The sequence below is a fragment of the Pongo pygmaeus genome, chromosome 13 (genome assembly GCF_028885625.2).
Source record: "Pongo pygmaeus isolate AG05252 chromosome 13, NHGRI_mPonPyg2-v2.0_pri, whole genome shotgun sequence".
Classification (NCBI taxonomy): domain Eukaryota; kingdom Metazoa; phylum Chordata; class Mammalia; order Primates; family Hominidae; genus Pongo; species Pongo pygmaeus.
In genome coordinates this window covers 23,653,257-23,663,269 of record NC_072386.2, presented here as the reverse complement: position 1 = coordinate 23,663,269, position 10,013 = coordinate 23,653,257, and the positions used below count along the sequence as shown (strand labels likewise).

Genomic DNA, 10,013 nt, shown 5'->3' with positions numbered 1-10,013 from the left:
GGGTTTCACCATGTTGGCCAGGTTGGTCTTGAATTCCTAACCTTGTGATCCACCCGCCTCGGCCTCCCAAAGTGCTGGAATTACAGGCGTGAGCCATCTCGCCGACCTGTACGGTTCTTTGACAGGCAGAGAGATGGATGTAACACGGGTCATGAGCAAAGATTACCACCAGGGGGCAGACTACAGCATCCTGTAGGGATTCTGTGATCAGTCATCCCTCCTTGCTGGTGAATGGAGACAGTGGTCACAACTCTCCCCAGAGAAGGTGGTGTGGGGCCATCACAGAAGATGCTGCTGCTTCTGCTGCTTCTGGGGCCAGGTGTGAGCCTCCTTCTACCTGGGAGCTTGGGTGGGCATGTGCGTGTGTTGGCATGGTCAAGCGGTGGCCAGGCAATGTGGATTGTTTATGCTCATCGAAGGGAGAGGGAGGGGCCCTGCTCTCTAGAGGTGTAAAGGGTAAGGTGAGAGCCGCAGGTCAGAGGAGATGGGGGATTATGGCCCTAGGGAGATGACAGGAAGATTGCACAAAACAAACAGGATTCTCCAGGAGCTGGGAGCACGAGGAGGGAGGGAGGCTGAGCTCGGCCTGGCATCCTGTCTGATTCGGCTCCCACTGGGCTCTCCTCTCTCTGGCTTCTGTTTCAGCAGGCTCCGGGCTTAGTGCTGTCGTCTCTCAACATCCGAGCAGGGTTATCTGTAAGAGTGGAACCTCTGTGAAGATCGAGTGCCGTTCCCTGGACTTTCAGGCCACAACTATGTTTTGGTATCATCAGCTCCAGAAACAGGCCTCATGCTGATGGCAACTTCCAATGAGGGCTCCAGGGTCACATACGAGCAAGACGTCAAGAAGGACAAGTTTCCCATCAACCATCCAAAGCTGACCTTCTCCGCTCTGACAGTGACCAGTGCCCATCCTGAAGACAGCAGCTTCTACATCTGCAGTGCTAGAGACACAGCACCAGGAGGGGATCAGAGACCGCGGCAAGAACCCCTGCAGCTACCCCTCCACCCCAGTAGGCCCACTGAGTGCTGAGAAGGAAGGCATGGAGAATGGAAAAACCACAGCTTTCCTGACTGAGACATCTGGGAGTGTGTGTGCAGGGGGTGGGGCGGCGGGGGCGGTGAGAAAAAGAAAAGAAGCACTGTGAGTGTGGAGTATGGAGGAGGTGTAGTGTTTGAGACCCACGAAATGGCAATAGAGTTGGGCCTAAAGTGGTCAGTGGACATGGAAAGTTCCCTGAAAATTATAAAACCTGGATTTTGCCCTGACTCTGCCACATTAGTCATGTGTTCTTGAATAGATCTACATATAATCCTAGAGGTACCTATGAAGACAGTTGTATAATCACTGTGTACTTCCTATAATAAACTTCAGTGATTGGCTCTCTTTCTTGTCATCATGCTGGGCTCTCAAGACAAAGATAACCAAGAGGCAGCCAAGTAGAGAGTTATGCATGAACATGTTACCTTAGGGGAGGATGGCAACAGCATTGAATAGCATCCACTCCAAAGTTGTGTTCCGTCCTCCTTGGACCAGGACCACCAAAATAAAATCCTATCACATTTCCTCTGAATGTTGAATGCCATCATGTTCTCCATGGTGTTTCAGTTGATGAATGAACCGGGTAAGACTCGGTACAAAGGGAGGGGAGCACCCTCTATGCCTAGGTACACACCATATGGAATGTATCCCTAGGGAAGGTGCTGGTGACCTGGCTCCTGGGAAAGGTGTCAAGGGGAAGAGGGGGCAGAGGTACCTAGAAGGAAGACCTCAGACAACATGGCTTGTCTAAAGAGTTGGAAAGTTCTGCCAGTAGCCAGAAAACAGTAAGTGGAACAGTGAAAATCCTTTCCTAGGAGAAACCAAACATTTACATTGACCACAAATCTGTATGAGCCAATAGAAAATGAGCAAAACATATGATCATACATTTAATAGAAGAAACATGTATGACCAATAAACATATAGAGATATTTTACTTCATTGATGATCAGGATACAATGATACATAGCTTTATATCCACTTGATTAGCAAAATATATAAAGTCTAGAAATATAAAATGTTAGCGAGGGTATGGATTCATAGGATTACTTATAAATTACTGATGGGAGCATAAGTACTATAAACCATTGGGAAAGAGTTCAGCATTATCTCATAGTTGAACATTCCTATATCCCATGACCTAGCAATTCCACTCGTAGATTTACATCAGGAGAGGCTCTTGCATACATGACTCAGCAATTCCACTCCTAGGTTTACATCAGAAGAAGCTCTTGCACACACGTATCAGAAGACATAAATACAAAAGTGTTTTTAACAGCACCAAACAGTAGAAAAACATGGCACCAACCCACATATGCACTGAAAAGAGTGAATGAATAAACTGTGGCATATTCATATGAGTCAAAATGAATGAACTATAGCGAAGAGCAAGGTTATAGGTGAATCTTAGCAATATAATAGCAAATGTAAAAACTAAGTCTAATGAGATTATGCAAAGCATAATGTGCTTTTCATAAAGCTAAAAACAAGTCAAGAAAATAATTTTCAGGACTAAAATATATTAGATCAAATTATATTGAAAAGAAAGCAAAGACCAGTTGTATGCTGCAGCCTACCTTATCAGCTCATGGGAGCTGACTGTATACATTTTTCCCAACTCCAGTTTTAGTGACATCATTTTGTTAGCTTGAAACTGGCCATAGTGAGGGTATTTACACCACAGAAATCAGCAAACACAACAAATTACGCTTTGCTTTATTTTCCTCCAGAGAGTTAGTTGTCAACCCTTTACCTACACACTACTGGCAGGGAATAATAATGACCCAATTTCAGGATTTTTATAAGGCTGGGGCATGGCAGGAGATAGAATGAGAGAGAACTACATAGCTATACATTTAAATATTCTAAAGGTCTATCTTGCATAACGTTGAGGAGGAGATATTTTACAAGTTCCTATTATATTTTTAAATAAATAAATAACTATTCATTGACAAGCAATGCCTGTGTGTTATGAACCACAGTTAAGATAAATAAAACTGTATGCATATAGAATCAAAAAGAAGAGAAAATAAAACAAATAAATGAACAGATTAGAGTTCTTACAAGAAAAGGATCAAGAGCATTTTATAGTCAAAACCAGGAGTGAAATAGCAGTGGGTCAACTGCTACCATCCTCATATAGACATCGGCTGCTGAATTAATCACAGCGGACAACCTACCACCCAACAGACCTGGACCCTTGTCAACTCCTTTGCAACAGAGAGCAGGGGTTTAGACACTAAGGGTGAACGTGAAAGCATGGAGATGACACCTGGCCCCTGACCAAGGTGGAACTGCCTGGAATAAGATGGGAGCCAATTCCGCAGTGGACATGCTGCTGCTTTTCATCTCCACTATGACCACATGTTGCTGGTGGTTAAATACCCCACCTGGGTTCAGTCACCTCAGACTGTGCCATTGTCACTGAACTCAAGGACCAATTTTAGTTGTAGCCTTTTACTCTGTTAGTGTTTTCAGCCTGGAGAACAGAGCTAGTAAAATTCTTTTAAAATATTAATATTTTAATTCCATGCTTCACTAATGGCATGGAAAAGACAAGAGCTTTTAAGGCTCTGGCATGAAATAGGGAGACAGTGGTTACATTCCCATTTGATGCAGTCACTATTTCCCTCTACATTAAGCTGAGGAGTGTAGTGTTTCAGTGACATTTAGCATGGAACAGTGCTGGGTTCAGACCTGCCTTTCCCAAACCAGCTGACTTGTCAGGACACAGCCTACTGCCTACCTACATTACCTTAGGAAAGAAGACAACAGCGTTGAACAGCATTCAATCCAAATTTGTGTTCTGTCTTCCTTGCACAAGTACCAACAGAATGAAATCCTATCACATTTCCTATAAATTTTGAATGCCATAAATTTTTCACGAGCAATTCTTTTTGAAGTGTTGGACTTTCTGTTCTGATTTTATATTCTACTCTCTGGGCTTTGTTGTATTTGAAATCAAGTTCACCTTTCAGAGGCAGCGATGGGTGAGGTAAGAGACAGACTCTTACATCCTCCTCCCCAACACACACACACACACACGGAGGCACTGTGTTTCCCAGTAATGGAGAAGCCAAGGGGAGAATTTCAGAGGTTTTTTTTTTGAGACGGAGTCTCGCTGTGTCACCCAGGCTGGAGTGCAGTGGCATGATCTCAGCTTACTGCAAGCTCCGCCTCCCGGGTTCACACCATTCTCCTGCCTCAGCCTCCTGAGTAGCTGGGACTACAGGCACCTGCCACCATGCCCGGCTAATTTTTTGTATTTTTAGTAGAGACAGGGTTTCACTGTGTTAGCCAGGATGGTCTCGATCTCCTGACCTTGTGATGTGCCCACCTCAGCCTCCCAAAGTGCTGGGATTACAGGCGTGAGCCACTGCACCTGGCCAATTTCAGAGGTTTTGAGGGAGCTAGGGTTTTCTAATTCTTCTATATCCTTGGATATCCCCATTCTTAATGTCAAAAATAATCTCTGGAGCTGGTTCCAGGAGTCTCAACCCATTTGCTACAGTACATGTACCATCTCAGGCGTCCAAAGGTGAATATTTCATTAGCTACTTCACAACTTCATACCCCTGCTGCTGTCTTTCCATTCTGGAATGTGGAAAGCAGTGGGACTCCTATTAACTGACCAGTAGTCAATTTCAACTACCCACAAATATGTGAGTGTCTTGTATCTGTAATCTCCTATCTGATGCTATTTTTGGAAACCAGTTAAGACTCTTTTATCCTAAACAAATGAACTATGTCACATTTCTGGATAGCAATTATTGATGAAATACTCCCTGGAGAGTCTGAAGTCCCTGATATTGTATATTTAATGGTTATCCTCCTTTTAATAAAAGGTATGGGAAGAAATTTTAAATATTATTCCTAAATACCTTACATCAGATGAGCTAGAGTTAATTAAGTGGGACGAAGGATAATGAATTCAAGGGCATTTAAGAAAGATTAAAGAACCAATGCAAAATGTTTTAATCAGCAAAGAAGTCAGCAGCATGGCAGGAGCACGGGGAGGAGGCGGTTGAGTACAGGGCAAACTTGAAGAAGGCAGGAAGGCATCAGACCACTCAGAACCTTACTGGTCAAGGTAAATGATACAGAATTCAACATAAAGCTTAACAGGAGACACTGAGGTTTTCAACATTTGACTTCTGTAGTAATCAGATTCGTGGCTGTGTATCTGTGTATTTAATCACCCTGGTCACAAAGTGAAGAAATAATGGACTGTGCAGGGAAGGCAAAATGTTACCTCTACATTTTCGGCTGGGCCTGAGAACGGAACAGATTAACAGGAGGAAAGCATACGCATGTATTTAATATAAGTTTTACATCACATGAAAGCCCCCATAATTAAAGGAAGACCTGAATATGCAGTTAGAGTTCAACACTCATATACTGAATTGGGCAAAGAGTCATACATTGTGAAAAGGTGAAAAAGTAAAGGGGCTTGGGCTAGGGTTGCTGGTTGAATGGCAAAGTGACTAGGAAGGTGAGGGTTAGTTTAACAAGCTTTTTTGGTACAGATTCCTTGGCCTCAACATCATCCCCTCCTATCTTTCATGTTAAGAATGTTCTTTCTTCCTGGTATAGATAAGACATCTTTTATATGGGAGGCTTATTCCGTTTTTCAAGAAGACAAGGGGAAGGGTCAGAGTACTCCTCTTATACCTGCTATTGTCTTTAATGCCTCTAGCTCAAAATAATCCTTATGCCAAAGTGGCATATTTTGGGCGGAAGGTTAGGGGGCTTATGCTGCCACCCTCCAGCAGTGTGGACAGAGTTGATGCGGAGAAAAAAGTTAGCTCAGCCAAGCAGTAGTTTAGCTCGGATAATGATGATGGTGTTAGAAATATGGGGAAAGTGAGACATTTAAAAGGAAGTAAATCAAAGGACTTGGCAATTGATTAGACATGAGCAGCAATATGCAGGGGGTGGGGGGTGGTGATTAAGAGACTGCGACAGACAGACAAATAAGGAGGACCAAGTGGGAAGAAGATCAAGATTTACTTGGAGATTGGGAGTGCCTTTGGGACAGTAATCTAACCAAGAATATGCAGGGAGCAGTTGGATGTACAAGTCATGGACTCAGAAAATGGATCTGGATAAGAAGTACACCTTTGGGACATTTAGCATCACTGGAAGAATGAAAGTGCCTCCAATCCCTTGATATACAGTTTACAATGAAAAAAGCAGAGAACATAGGATAGAGATTTAGGCAGCACACCTGCCTTGGGAGACTATAAAAGGTTGAGGGAGGCAAAATGCACTGATAAACCACCATCGGCATTAGACTAATGGCTAAGTAATCGTGTAAGTAACTGCTAGTAACAATGCTGTGGAGTATGTGCCTGGTACCACACCAAGTGCTGCTTTTTTCTTAATTCCGCTCTGATACTTGGGATGCCTCCCTGCTGCCTCGCTGCGGAGCGGGCCACTCCCCACTCAGGCAGGCCGAGACAGAGCTCAGCGGGCATCGGATAAATTCTCTCCTTTGACCACTAGAGGGTGATGTGGATCTTTCTATAAAATATCTGCCGCTCATCAAGTGCGGACTCAAGAGCTTCACCGGGTATTTCAGATGAGATGCTTAGGTACGGATTGACCGAAAAAATTGCAGATATCCTGTAAGCCAATTGCTTTTTAAAATGGCAGGATCTCATCTTAACATTTTGTAATACCCTTAGCGTTTACCCATATCTGGCACCTGTAGTTGTGTGATTTCTACATAATTGATAAATACATAAATGAATGATACCGTGATTTCTATTCAACATTGTGCTGAATTTGCAACCAGTGAAACAAGGGGAAAAAGTTGAAAATGAGAAAGGAAAAAAAAATAAGTAAGTATTGGCGCATGACAAGTTTATTTATAGAGATTCAAAAGGGTCTAAAGAAGCAATGCATTATCAATAACAAAATGTAGTAAGTTTACTGAATTTAGCATAAATATAAAACATTATTTTATTTTCACATACTAGAAGCAGTTATGTTTCTTAACAAGAGAGACAATTTACAAATAATAATAATATAAAATATAAAATAAACACCTAAGAACAAATCTATTAGAAGATTAGCAAGACTATCATGCAGAAAATTATTACAATTTTAGGGGAATGAGGGCCGGGCGCAGTGGCTCATGCCTGTAATCCCAGCACTTTGGGAGGCCGAGGCGGGTGGATCATGAGGTCAGGAGTTCGAGACCAGCCTGGCCAATAGGGTGAAAACCATCTCTACTAAACATACAAAACAATTAGCCGGGCGTGGTGGCGCTCGCCTGTAGTCCCAGCTAGTCTGGAGGCTGAGGCAGGAGAATGGTTTGAATCCGGAAGGCAAAGGTTACAGTGAGCGGAGATCATGCCACTGCACTCCAGCCTGGGCGACAGAGCTAGACTCTGTATCTAAATAAATAAATAAATGTAAGGGGTGCGGTGGCTCACGCCTGTAATCCCAGCACTTTGGGAGGCCGAGGTGGGCGGATCACCTGAGGTCAGGAGTTCAAGACCAGCCTGGCCTACATGGTGAAACCCCGTCTCTACTAAAAACACAAAAAATTAGCCGGACGTGGTGGCGGGTGCCTGTAATCCCAGCTACTCGGGAAGCTGAGGCAGGAGAATTGCTGGAACCCGGGAGTGCTGTGAGCTGAGATCGCACCATTGCACTCCAGGCAGCTGGGCGACAGAGTGAAACTCTGTCTCAAACAAAAAACAAAACAAAACAAAAAAGTCTGAAATAAGTAAAGATATACAACATGATAATGAAAAAGTGAATCCAATAATCCAATAGTAAGTTTATTTCAATTTCTGCAGTATTATCTATATATTCAATACCACAGTAATCAAACTACAAAATATTTATTTCATGAAATTTGGCATATAATCTAAAACTAAGTGAAAAAGAAGAACAAAAATAAGCATTATTTAAGAAGGACAGAAAGTGACGTGAATTGCTCTACCAATTATCAAATTATGTTATCACTCAGGATAATGAAAGAAGCGTGATTGGCCGGGTGCGGTGGCTCACGCCTGTAATCCCATCACTTTGGGAGGCCGAGGCAGGAGGATCACGAGGTCAGGAGATGGAGACCATCCTGGCTAACACAGTGAAACCCTGTCTCTACTAAAAATACAAAAAAATTAGCCGGGCATGGTGGCAGGCTCCTGTAGTCCCAGCTACTCGGGAGGCTGAGGCAGGAGAATGGTGTGAACCCGGGAGGCGGAGCTTGCAGTGAGCCGAGATAGCGCCACTGCACTCCAGCCTGGGTGACAAAGCCAGACTCCATCTCAAAAAAAAAAAAAAAAAAAAAAAAAAAAAGCGTGATTAAACAGGCAAATGGAAAAGAGAAAATGAAAAATAGACCCATGAATATATAGGAATTTCACATACGATAGAGGTGTTATTGAAGCTATATGGAGGAATTATATAATATACAATAAGTTATTCTGGAACAGGTGGTTATCCATACAAGGAAAGATGAATTTAAACCTTACTTCACAATGTATGCCAAAATAAATCACAAGTGGATTAAATGCTTAAATGCAAAATTCAAAATGTTAGGTGTGTTGGTGAATAATAAGGATTATATCTTCATGAAATTGGGCTATGGGATTTTTTTTATATAAAGAATTTAAAAACATGTTTACCCCAAATAAAAGAATAATGCATTCTACTAAATTAAGAAATCCAACAAAAAGTAGCACAAAGAGAGTAAAGACGTAAACCACAAACCGGAAAGATATTAGCAACACATATAGCTGACAAAGGTTGGGTATCCAGAGTCTATAAAGAACTGTTACAAATAAATAACAGCTAATCAACCAAAAAGAAATATGGACAAAGGGCAGTTTACAGGCAACACTGGTGGCCTATAATATATCAAATATGTTCAACCTTCTTAGCAACCAGAAAGAAGCAAACTAAAACTATATTGTACCATGATATAATATTAACAAACTAGACCGGCAAAATTAAAAGCATATTAAATAGCAAGTGTAGTCCTAGATGTGGAACATTTGAACACACTCATGAACTGTTGGTGGGATCATTTATTTGGCTTAATCACTTTGGAAAGCATTTTGTTATGTTATGTTATGTTATGTTATGTTATGTTATGAAGTTGACATGTTGACTTGAAGACTCAGTCTTTACATTGCCAGGTATGGCAACAATCTTGCACCTAGGTAAGCAGAGACATGTTCAAGAATACCATACTGTTTGTAGCAGCACAAACACCCCGGGAAAAATTAGTGTGTATTAATTCAAGAACAAATAAATTCTAGCCAATGAATATAACGTAATACTAGATACCAATGGAAGTAAATTGTCTAGATTATGTGTCAACATATTATCACAGACCTAAAGTTGAATGAAAAAATAACATTACAGAAAATATATAAACTAGCTGATTCCTCTTAGACACATTTCAAAGACACAGAAAATTAAATACTACATAATTTATAGATTCTTGTGTAAATGCTAAAGACTGTAATGCAAAGCAAGTGAATGACAAATTTAAACTTCAGTTTACATCTACCTGGGCATGACAGAGAAACAATGAGGAAATCTAAAAGAGTAACATGGACTGAGAAATTTTCAGCAATAATCTAACTCTTAAGCTGATTGGTTCAGGCAAAGGTATTCATTTTATTGCTTCTATATATGCATTGCATATTTGTCATAAATATTGTTCTGTATAGTTCAACATTTAATTCTTTAATGTAGCCGGACGCGGTGGCTCATGCCTGTAATCCCACCACTTTGGGAGGCTGAGGTGGGCGGATCACTTGAGGTCAGGAATTCAAGACCAGCCAGTGACATGGTGAAAGCCTGTCTCTACTAAAAATACAAAAATTAGCCAGGTTTGGTGGTAGGGGCCTGTAATCCCAGCTACTCGGGAGGCTGAGGCAGGAGACTGCTTGAACCCGGGAGGCAAAGGCTGCCGTGGGCCGAGATCACATCATTGCACTCCAGC

At 41.9% G+C, this 10,013-nt stretch overlaps 1 pseudogene; it reads left to right on the top strand.

Moving 5' to 3' along the window:
* The first annotated feature begins 231 nt into the window (after positions 1-231).
* On the top strand, positions 232-6,720 carry LOC129044690 (T cell receptor beta variable 20-1-like; annotated as a pseudogene).
* The last annotated feature ends 3,293 nt before the right edge of the window (positions 6,721-10,013 follow it).